Here is a 10941-nt window from a genome sequence, read left to right as displayed (position 1 = left end):
GTTTATTGACACGATTTAATAGTCAGTATGACCACCATTAGCCCTTCGAACAGCATTCAAACGAGGTGGATAAGAACACAACAAATCTTCAAACAGTTCCGTTCGATTTTCCAGATTTTTCAACAGTTTCCAAATTCATTCTCAAAGTTTCAACCGAAACAAATTTAACATTTAATAGCTCATTCAATTCAGTTTTTTATGGGCTTTAAAATGAGGTGTCGCGGAAGTTGTAAACTGCTGTCGATCTTGCTGTGACCCCCTAGGAAAAGGTTATGCCCCGCCCTGAAAATCGAACGGAACTGTTTGAAGATTTGTTGTGTTCTTATCCACCTCGTTTGAATGCTGTTCGAAGGGCTAATGGTGGTCATACTGACTATTAAATCGTGTCAATAAACTCAGTTTTTGATGGGCTTTCGAATGGTGTATGAATTATTTGTGTTGTTATTACAAGTGTTGCTGTGACCCCCTAGGAAAAGGTTATGCCCCGCCCTGTACTGTACCTGTGAATTTCGTTTTTCTTGCCTAAATGTAGAACCTTACTCTTTTCACAATTGAATTTCATTTTATTAGATAGTGCCCAATGTTCAAGTTTGTCAAGATCCTTCTGTATCTTAAGCCTATCTTCTGGAGCGTTGGCTATACCTGCCAGCTTGGTGTCATCTGCAAATTTGATGAATTCCCCATTTATTCCCTCATCCAAATCATTGATGAAGATGTTGAAGAGTACTGGGCCTAAAACAGCCTTGGTGTACTCCACTGCATACTTCCATGTAGATGCAGTTCCATTGAGGACTACTTGTTGAGTGTGGTTGGTCAGCCAGTTACGAAGCCTCTGGTGGTGATGCTGTCTCACCCACATTCTTCTACTTTATCTAGTAGTAGATTATGGTCTACCTTATCAAATGCCTTACTGAAGTCCAAGTAAACTATATCAACGGTATTCCTCTGGTCCACTAATTTTGTCACTGTCAAAGAATGCAATAAGATTAGCTTGGCATGATCTGTTTTTGACAAACCCATGTTGGCTTTTGGCTATTACTTTGCTTGATTATCTTTTCCAGAATCTTTCCTGGTATTGAGGTCAGGCTGATAGGTCTATAGTTTTCTGGATCTATTTTCCCCCCTTTTTTTGAAGATGGGAACCACATCAGCTCTTTTCCAGTCCTCTGGCAGTTCCCTGGTGCTCCAGGATCTCTGAAAGATATAGTTCAGTGGTTCTGAGATCTCATCTGCCAGTTCCTTCAAAACCCTGAGGTGTAATCCGTTCGGTCCCGGTGATTTGAACTAGTCTAGGGTAGACAGGTGCTCACTTACCATTTTCTTCCCTATTTCAATTTGTGTTCCTAATCTGATTTTTGTGGTGCTGTTTTTGATAGGTTGGACTCTTTTATCCCTTTGTGTAAAGACAGATGCAAAAAATGAGTTGAATAGTTCTGCTTTCTCCTTGTTGCTCATCACCTGACTTTTTTCTTGTTTTTAATATGTTGGAAGAAGCTTTTTTTCTTATTTTTTACTTTTGTGGCAAGCCTTTCTTCATTGTGAGCCTTAGCTTTTCTTACTTCATCTTTACAGGCTCGGGCTATTTGCTGATATTCTGTCTTAGTTATATCCCTCTCTTTCCACTTTTTATACTTATCTTTTTTGTCTTTCAATTTGTCAGAGAGTTCTTTATGCAGCCATGCTGGTTTCTTTTGGGAGCTGTTATTTTTCTTCTTCAATTTTTTTACATTGTAAAAGTAAATTGCAATCAAGCCACTGTGTTGTGTCAAATGAAGCCTCACAAGTGACGTAAAATGATAGGTTAAAGGTGGAAAGTTTTTCACAGCTCCAGAATTTTCTACATAAGTCCTTTAGGAAAGCATATTATTGTTTCCTGGAATCCCTCCCTTCTAAATACTACAAGGAAGGACATGATGCAACATTTTCATAAAAATATTTACAGACTTGACTTTGTTTTATTTATTTCTCATATTTATATACTACTATAAACCAAAGACTTACCAAAGGTAAGAAAAAGCATACACAAGGCCTTAACTGTTTAAAATATCAAAGTACCAAATTCCCCAGGGGTATATTACCACAACCTAAATTGTTAATTGAGAATGGTCTGCATTGTTATTGAATGAGTGGGTGATCCACTGGAAAAAAAAATTACATAATCTATGGCATTACCAATGACACAAAGTCAGTAACACTTTATCAGCACAAAAAGAGAAGATGAAACAAGAAATTTGTGTCAGCATGATGCAAAAACATTGGAACTGATGACATCAATGTCAGGATTCACATTATAATCCTATGAATATTTCCTTGTAACTACTTCTACATAAGTAGTTAGGAGTAAACTGTAGTGAAATCAAGCTCAGTTTAAAGCACTGGCACAAAGTCTGTGTGCAACCATGACAAGTATATATATAATATATACATAGTTGTAAAGGAAGTATCAAAAGGGACGTGTTGACTCAATGGCTAAGAGGCTGAGCTTGTCGATCAGAAAGGTCGGCAGGTCGATGGTTCGAATCCCTAGCGTTGCGTGACAAAGTGAACTCCCATTACTTGTCCCAGCTTTTGCCAACGTAGCAATTTGAAAGCATGCAAAAATGCAAGTAGAAAAAATAGGAACCGCCTTTGGTGGGACGGTAACAGCATTATGTGTGCCTTCGGTATTTAGTCATGTCGGCCACATGACCACGGAGATGTCTTCGGACAGCGCTGGCTCTTCAGCTTTGAAACTGAGATAAGCACTTCCCCCTAGAGTCGGGAACTACTAGCACGTATGTATGAGGGGATGTTTAAATAACATCCGTAAATCACAACAATGAGGAATAGTACACACTCGGTATGATCTTGAATTGCCTCTTGAAAATGAGATAGATAATTTTAAGATAAAATATAATTTTCTCTTTGTAAATGACTTGTGATCCTATCTATAAATCTTGCAGGTAAAACTAGAAAACAAACATAATTAGTATTTCCCTCTCCTTCCTGCTGCCCTATTCGCCCCCTGCAAATCTGCTTCAGAAGGCTGAAGAACTAACTCAAATGACATAGGCGATGGCACTGGAGGCCATAGGGAAGATGAAATCCCAAGGCAGGCCTGGAATTCTATTGAATAATTCCACCACAAGACAGAAATTCTAGAAATAACCCATTGCTTTAATTAAAGGTGGATAATTTAGAAGGGCACTTTATTGCAGCATGGTCTTCTTTGGCTACTTTATTTGATCTCTTGTGTGATCATATTAGGCAAAAATAAAATGCTCTGACATTCTGTTGCTCCTTGATTTTTATAAACTTAGACACAGACACAGACACACACAGACACATACACAAATCATATACACTAAGTTTATAAAATAGACAATATGGGTGGCACACAAACTAATAAACAAAAAAAATCAGAAAGCAACAGAATCATTATATAATATTAATTGAACTCTTTTATAGTTTTAGCATATTTTTATTCCTTGTAGTAATTTTGTACTTTGACATTTGCTTTTAATATTTTTATGTATGTAAAAATATCTCAGCAATCATTGCAATTCATCTCCAGAAAAACCTGTCCACAATATAAATTGTATGTATGGTTTCATTTTCAACCAGTGGCAATTGCCTGAAAAATAGATACTCCAAAACATGTGTTCAATCTTGAATTTCAGATCTGCCCTTCCGCTTCTCTTACTACTAAAACAGCTGTTGAAGCAGCAGTGTTGGACGATGCAAACCCAGACACTAGCCAATCATTTTATTTTCCAAACTAATACAGAAATAAAAAATAAGCAATGTCTGTCAGCATACATTCAGCAATCCTATGTTGATTGACTTTGTTGACTATAACCACCAAGAACTGAATATGAATGGAGAAATAATTATTAGAGGAGGGGATGTTAATTGCAGCTACTATTGCATCACAGTTAAACTTGGAAATTTAAAAACACATCAATAACTTCTTTTGGAAAGATGATTTAATAAAGAGAACACAATTCAAACTCACTTTAAAAATGCAGATGCTTCAAAGGCTGCACAATTGTGCAATACGACAGACAAAAATCTCATGGTCCCTGTAACAGTTTTGGCAACCCAGAAATGGAACTGATTTATTTTATATACATGAAATATTTATATTCCATCTTCTAATGGTGAAATTGTATTTCAAATAGAGATAGGGACAAATAAAGACCCTTCTCCATTATCTTTACATGGATGTCACGTACAAGGAAATCAAGTAGTACGCATGTCAAGGTCGTCTAGGATGGGGAACTGACCAGATAGCATTAAAAAAAAAACATGTAGGGAAAAAAGTACCTTTGTGTGCCCCGAAGTATAACATATAATTATTTACATTTCTACTTGTAATGGTTTTGTAAAGTATATTTTGATTGGGTGTTGTCTAGAGGTGGTTATAAGGTGGCCATCTATGTTATTTAAAACATAAATGGCAAATGAATGAATTAAACCAATGAGAAATGGTTTCACTAGGCATATTTATAAATATTCTAGTTACTGGAATCTATTCCTGTGGAACAAATGTAGTGGTCATTGCTGAATATGTTTTTGTCATACCTGTGGGCATGGTATCATCATACTAAAACACATATGTGATTTCATTTCCCAAGTAAACAGAAAAAGAGTTCCAAGGGCATTGAATGTTCAGTAGCTATAGATGCAAACATATGAATTTTGTCTGCACAGATTATTATTATTTGTTAAATTTATTTGCCAACTATCTTGCTGTGGGGCTACTCTAGCACCTTATAACAATAAAATGGAAACAACAAAAAGAGTGTAAACAGAAGTAAAACAATAGAACAAGATAAACAATGAAAAAGAACATAACAGAATACATCAATATGATAACCAAAAAGATGAATAGGTGGAGAGTAGAGAGAAAGATGAGAGGGTTAAGGTTATATAGACAAAGATAGAGAAATGCATGTGAGATTGTCTCCTCTAAAACAGAAATGCATCACCACACAAACAAAAAGACCCAAAAGGTTTACATAAAATCTGTACGTACTAATTTAAATATATAACTACACCAATATATCATGCTTACTATAAATACAACATATTTTGCCATATAGGGGAAGAAATATATGTCTGTTGTCCGAGTACATTTGGTCTCGATTAGTACAGTTAATGAATCCCACAGCATTAGCCAATTTTGGTTATTGAAATGACATTTTCATGAAAAATGCAGTAATGGGTTCAACTCTAATGGAAGTAGGCAGTGATTTTATGTGCATAGTAATGAAATTTTATAGGAAATGATAAAAACATACAATTAAATGTATGACTAACAAGTCACAGTGCTAAATTTGTACTGTTTTCCTCTGACAGAATCTTCCTTTTCTCCATTTTGTACACAAGAAGATCAGCAGCATCTAAACCCAAATGCAACTTCTCATTTACCAGGCTTAATTGCACACACATTACCTTTTTGTTAACTGAATTTTGGGTCATATTAAAAGTGGCCTGGTATCAACTTGTGCTAAATTTAATATTGCATTAGTAGGACTCACACAGCCTTGACCTACATATCTATTTACAGTTAATGGGAAACATAAAGGCTCTTCCTTGTTCTTCATATTTAAGCAAAATTGGGTTGTTGAGCTCTTTGTGACCCCTAGATACCTGCTAAAGTTCTATGAAAATTTAGTCAGGTGACTTGTTGACATAACAGAGTAGTGAATTTATTTATTTTTAATTTACACAGCTGCCAAAATATATTGTTTACCATGGTTTTAAATGCCCATCTTTGAAACAGAATATGCTTCAAGCAGAATATGGTGCTTCATATAATAGTGCACAGAGCCCTCCTGGTTGGAGAAATAATGTTCTTTTGAAGCATAAGAAGAAAGAAATTCAAGACAAGAAAGAGGAGAACATTTGTACATAAGTTGATAAAGGTATAATAACCTTTTTAGCAGTAAATGTCACATTTAAAACACTAATCCTAATCCTAACCCTATCCTATACATTAAAAGGGTATGCTTTGGAGAGCAGGAACCCATAAATTGCACAATAAACTATGAACAACAACATATATTGTAAGGAATACTACGTCATAGGAATTATGAAATTATAATTATACAGTCCCAAAGAAAACCTTGATGACAAGGAGTTCCAAATAGGATTCTACAAACACTGCCATGTACAAGGAAAAAAAAAAACAGCAACCACACAACTCCTAAATGGAAATTTGGGTTTGTTTATTTTAAATAAATGCTGCCTTGTTATTTTAAAAGTACTAACATGCTTATGAACTTTGTTAAAAATGACAGTAAAACACGGATAAACGTACTTTGTTTCTCAATTGCTTTAAAATAATATGAACTGATAAAATAATTGTAAAAGATAAAAAACAAGCATTTGTTTAGAAATATGACCCAGTAAACTCAGTGTTATCTAGTCCCAAGAAAGAGAGTAACTACAACTAGTTAAAGACCAGTTTAAGAAATTTTGTTGAATTTCCAAGAGGCACAACTAAGTTGTAGGGAGAGAATAGAGTTGCTAGAGAAGCACTGGGTTCTTAAGATCTTTTCTTTCAAACTAGTGAGAGCTTTCTGCAATGTGCACATTTGCCAATTTTTCTCTTCTCTTGCTTGATTTTGATTTTTTTTTAACAATGAAATCTGTTTCAGATTCCCATAGAACAGAGGTGTCAAACTCATGTTCTCACGGTGGCATCACATGACATATCAGGACTTCCCCCCTTCGCTAAGCCGGGTGTGGGCGTGGCCAGCGCATGACACATTCAGCCCACAGGTTAGGAGTTTTGACAGTCCTACCATAGAATGTAAGGAGCTGTGGGTGGTTCTTGTTCTGCTTGCTATTTTATTGTGAGTTGGACTAAGGAGAAATTTCCAGTCACATGACCCATTTCCCACAGGAAACACAGGGAACCACAGAACCTGGTTGGGGGCTGGTGGTCATGTGACTGGGTGGGAGTGACATTGAATTAGCCACGCCCACCCACTCACATGACCACCAAGCCATGCCCACAGAACCAGTAGTAAAAGAATTTGAATCCCACCACTGCGTTTACCCACTGCTTTGAACCAATCAGTTATTCATTTGGCTTTGGTATCTTGTGACTAGAGAACAGTCAGACATTACCGTATTTTTCAGAGTATAAGACACACCAAGATTTTGAAGAGGGAAATTTTTTTAAAAAGTTTTTGCACTCTGCAAATCTTCCTTTTTTCATGAAAACAGGCCCTTTCCCCCTCAAAAAGGGCATGAATAGCCTTTAGGGGTTTTGCAGAGAGTGCTCCTGGGGGGTGCCCCCCCCAAAGCAAAAAATGGCCCATTGTTTGCAAAAACGGGCCCATTTTTGGTCAAAAAAGGGTATACATAACCTTTAGGAGGCTTTTCTAGAGTACTCCTGGGGGCTGGGAGGGGGCAAAACTGAGCAGGAAACAGACCTTTTTTCACTCATTTCTGCCCTCCCCAGCCCCCAGGAGTTCTCTGAAAGCCTTCTAAAAGATATGCATGGCCATTTTGGTGAAGGGGGCAGGGTTTTGAGAGGCACAAAATGCTGTATTCAGTGTATAAGACGCACCCAGATTTTCAGCTTCTTTTTTGAGGGAAAAGGTACGTCTTATACTCTGAAAATATATGGTATTTAATATTTAAATTTTACCGCACATCTCACCCAAATAGGTCACAAATTATCTTCAAAGTTGCAGAACCTCTGAGGGCTCTACCTCATGCCTCCCAGCTCTGTGATGATAGCAAATCTTTGCTCATCCTCTGCTGCAACATAACCATTCTATGGGATGAATAGAGAGAGCAATTAGCACACATACTTAATCCTTTAACTCAGTTTCAAAATACCTGTAAAATGGTCTGGTTTATTTTCCCAGTTTATACAAATGGCATTGGCAAAATTCTTGCCTCTTCCATCATGCTAGCTAGGGAATTCTTGGAATTGGTCCTAAAATCTTCAAGTTGTCAAGATTGAGAAACACTGTTATATTTTGACAAATGGCCAGAAATATGTACTCAATCCATATAGCTAGTGTAGGATGGGGACATATATTTGTTTTACATTTTATGTGAACTGAATGCCAAGGAATAAGTTGGAGCTGTGGCAGTTTGGGAGCAAGATATCATTTGAATTATGAGGGGTTGTTGGTCTCCTGAGCTTGCCTGTTTTTTTACAGACCAGGGGTGAAATACTACCAGTTCAGGCCTGTTTGCCCGAACTGGTAGTAAAAAATGCTACCATTCACCCGAACTGGTAGTAAAAAAATGCTTAACAAAGTAAAAAAAGTTCCGACAAGCAATGGTAGGAACTTTTTTGAAACTTTTTTTTTTTTTTTTTAGCATTTGGGGACTGTTTTTGCTCCCAGGAGGCTTCCCTGAGCCCTGCTAGGCCAAAAAAGGGGGTGGGGATGCTGCGAAAGAAAGGAAGGAAGGGAGGGAGGGAGGGAAAAAGGAGAGGGGGGGAAGGACCACAAACCTGGCACTAGACGCAGCTTCACAGGTTACCTGGAAAGAGCACAGCAATCCAGGTCTGGATGGGACCTGGAGGTCATCTAGTCCAACCCCGTGTGGCAGCAGGACATTGTTAAAGTGAGTTTCTGTCTTTTGGTTCCTCAGTCACATGACCCCCCCAAGCCACACCCACAGAACTGGTAGGAATTTTTTTTAGATTTCACCACTGTTACAGATGTTTCCTTACCCAAACTAAGTAACATCCTCAGTGCTAGTAAGAACTGCAGTTTGTTGTTTATATATTTTAGTGGCTTGCCTAGTCAGTGTTGGTGGAGGGGTCTTAGAGATTCTTTGGTTGGGCTGTTGGCTCTTTGAATTTCTTGATTGTAGTATTGTTTATTTGATTATTGATCTGATGTTAACCTTGCAGTTAATCTATTCTGATGTGGATGCTGATTGCTGGTGGAGAGGTGCTTGGATCTTTTTGTTCTTTTTGGGGCTGGATGATTGTCCCTTTTGCATAGTCTATAGATGTTGTTAATGTCTATGTGTCTATTAATGTCTGATTTGTCAGAGTGCCAGGCTTCTAGAAATTCCCTGGCATTTTTGGACTTGGCTTGGTCTAGGATGGTCACATTTTCCCAATTGAAACCATGATTAAATCTGTCTATATGTTGTGAAATTAAAGAATTTTCATCATGTTTTCTGACTACTAGTTGATGTTTGTAGATGCGTTCTGCCAGCCTTTTGCCTGTTTGTCCTACAAAGTGGTTGTTGCAGTCCTTATATTGTATGTTGTAGATGACTCCTGTTTTTTCTTCTGGATTGTTCAATCTTTTAGTCTGCTTACGATGCTTTGAAGGGCTTTAATTGGCTTGAGTGCTATGGTGATTCCATGCAGTTGTAGGTCTATTGGTGGTTTCTGAGATATACTTGATGTATGGCAGTATAATTCTTTTTAGCATTTGTGTTGGTTGTGCTGTATGAGGTTGAGTGGTCAGGAACTATTTGATAAAGTTGCGTGGATATCCATTCCGTTGGAATATGTTGTATAGATGCTATATAAATGCTCTATTTCCTTTTTCTGCTGTTCCAGGTTGCTCTAGTGTGTTGGGCTTATTTAAATGCTTACATATCTTCTTTTGTGGGAGGTTGGTTGTTGCTTTGATGGTGGAGTGCCTGGCTAGTATGGGTGATTTTTCTGTAGACTTGTGTTTCTAGTTTTCCATTGTAGTCTGTGCTGATCATGATGTCCAGGAAGGGTAGTGAGTTGTTGTTTTCTTCACAACTCGCTACCCTTCATGGACATCCTGATCAGCAGAGACCACAATGGGAAACTAGAAACACAAATCTACAGAAAAACCATCCATACAAATATTCTCCTTTATTAGTTTTTAACCCTTACTGGTTGGTTGAAGATACAACTGTTCATAGTGTTTCCAATGTTTTAAAGCTAACAGAAATGAATGCTATGACTTCAAATTGGTTTCAGAAGGATTCCGGGACTGAAAATTAAAGAAAAAATATGCCACATAGAAAAATTCAGACTATTGTTGCATTTTAATTTTTCTCAACCTTAAGTTAATTTACTCACAGAAGGGATGCGAACAAGCATCTGATTGTAATCTGATCTCTTTAGCTCAAACCACTAAATTCTTTGGGACAGACCCCACATAGAGGCACATCAATAAGACTCCACAAAGTATTGAGAGGAAAAACAGGCACGTTCCTATACAGATTTCACCGTGGCCTGCAATTCCCCAAAGCACTTTCTTTCTTTTTAAAAGGTGTTAGCTCCTCAAATGTTTAGTATCTGAAAACACAGCATTAATATTTAACTAAAATTAGCAGACAGAAAAGAGGGGAAGTTACTTACTGTAATCAGGGGTTCTTTATCAATGTAAATTGTCTAATATACACCATCAATTTTGTTGTATTTATTTTGTACAATGATAATAAAGACTATACTACCAGTTATGGTGGAGTGATCACTGAAGATGTCATGTACATTCACAAAACCTTTCAAAGAGCCTAAAAAGGGAAAGGAAGTGGAAAGAAAATCAGTAAAAAAAAAAAGAATGGACAGCATTTTGCAAAGAGTAGAATAAATTCCAGGGAGTATATTTGTCCATTACTTACACTTGGGAAATACCAAAATCAACCCCTTTAATAGTTCTATAACTAGTTGCTCGAGGACCATATAGAGTTCTCAAAGCCCTATGCAATTCCTAGACTCCCTCTAAAACTTGTCACTAAATTGTAATATTTAATACAACAGAAGGAGGAAATGCTTAAATATTTGGAAAACAATCCTATTAACAATGTATAAATGAATCCAACTTAATTTACATTCAAATTAATTCGTACTGAGTTTTTCCTGCCTTTACATGTTGCTAAGTGCTGACACTGGAAAACAATGTAACCAAGTTTTCCAGCTTGGTACTTTCCAGGCTTAATTTAGCCACCATATCTGGAAGGCCACAAGCGCATGAACAAGTT

At 37.1% G+C, this 10941-nt stretch overlaps 1 long non-coding RNA gene across 3 annotated transcripts; it reads right to left on the bottom strand.

Moving 5' to 3' along the window:
• Positions 1 to 1935: 1935 nt before the first annotated feature.
• LOC148044417 (uncharacterized) lies at positions 1936 to 9877 on the bottom strand. Of its 3 annotated transcripts, XR_015697515.1 has the most exons (3): positions 8468 to 9877; positions 7658 to 7774; positions 1936 to 5839 (listed from the first exon to the last, which is right to left on the bottom strand). It is a non-coding gene; the product is annotated as an uncharacterized LOC148044417 (long non-coding RNA). The 3 variants fall into 3 exon arrangements; XR_015697514.1 differs by having other exon boundaries at positions 1936 to 7774; XR_015697516.1 differs by having other exon boundaries at positions 1936 to 7774; positions 8497 to 9877.
• Positions 9878 to 10941: the final 1064 nt, after the last annotated feature.

This window comes from Thamnophis sirtalis, unplaced genomic scaffold (assembly GCF_051295495.1).
Source record: "Thamnophis sirtalis isolate CommonGarterSnake01/CBP01778 unplaced genomic scaffold, rThaSir2_p1.2 scaffold_8, whole genome shotgun sequence".
Taxonomy (NCBI): Eukaryota; Metazoa; Chordata; class Lepidosauria; order Squamata; family Natricidae; genus Thamnophis; species Thamnophis sirtalis.
This window is presented reverse-complemented; position numbering and strand designations above follow the sequence as displayed.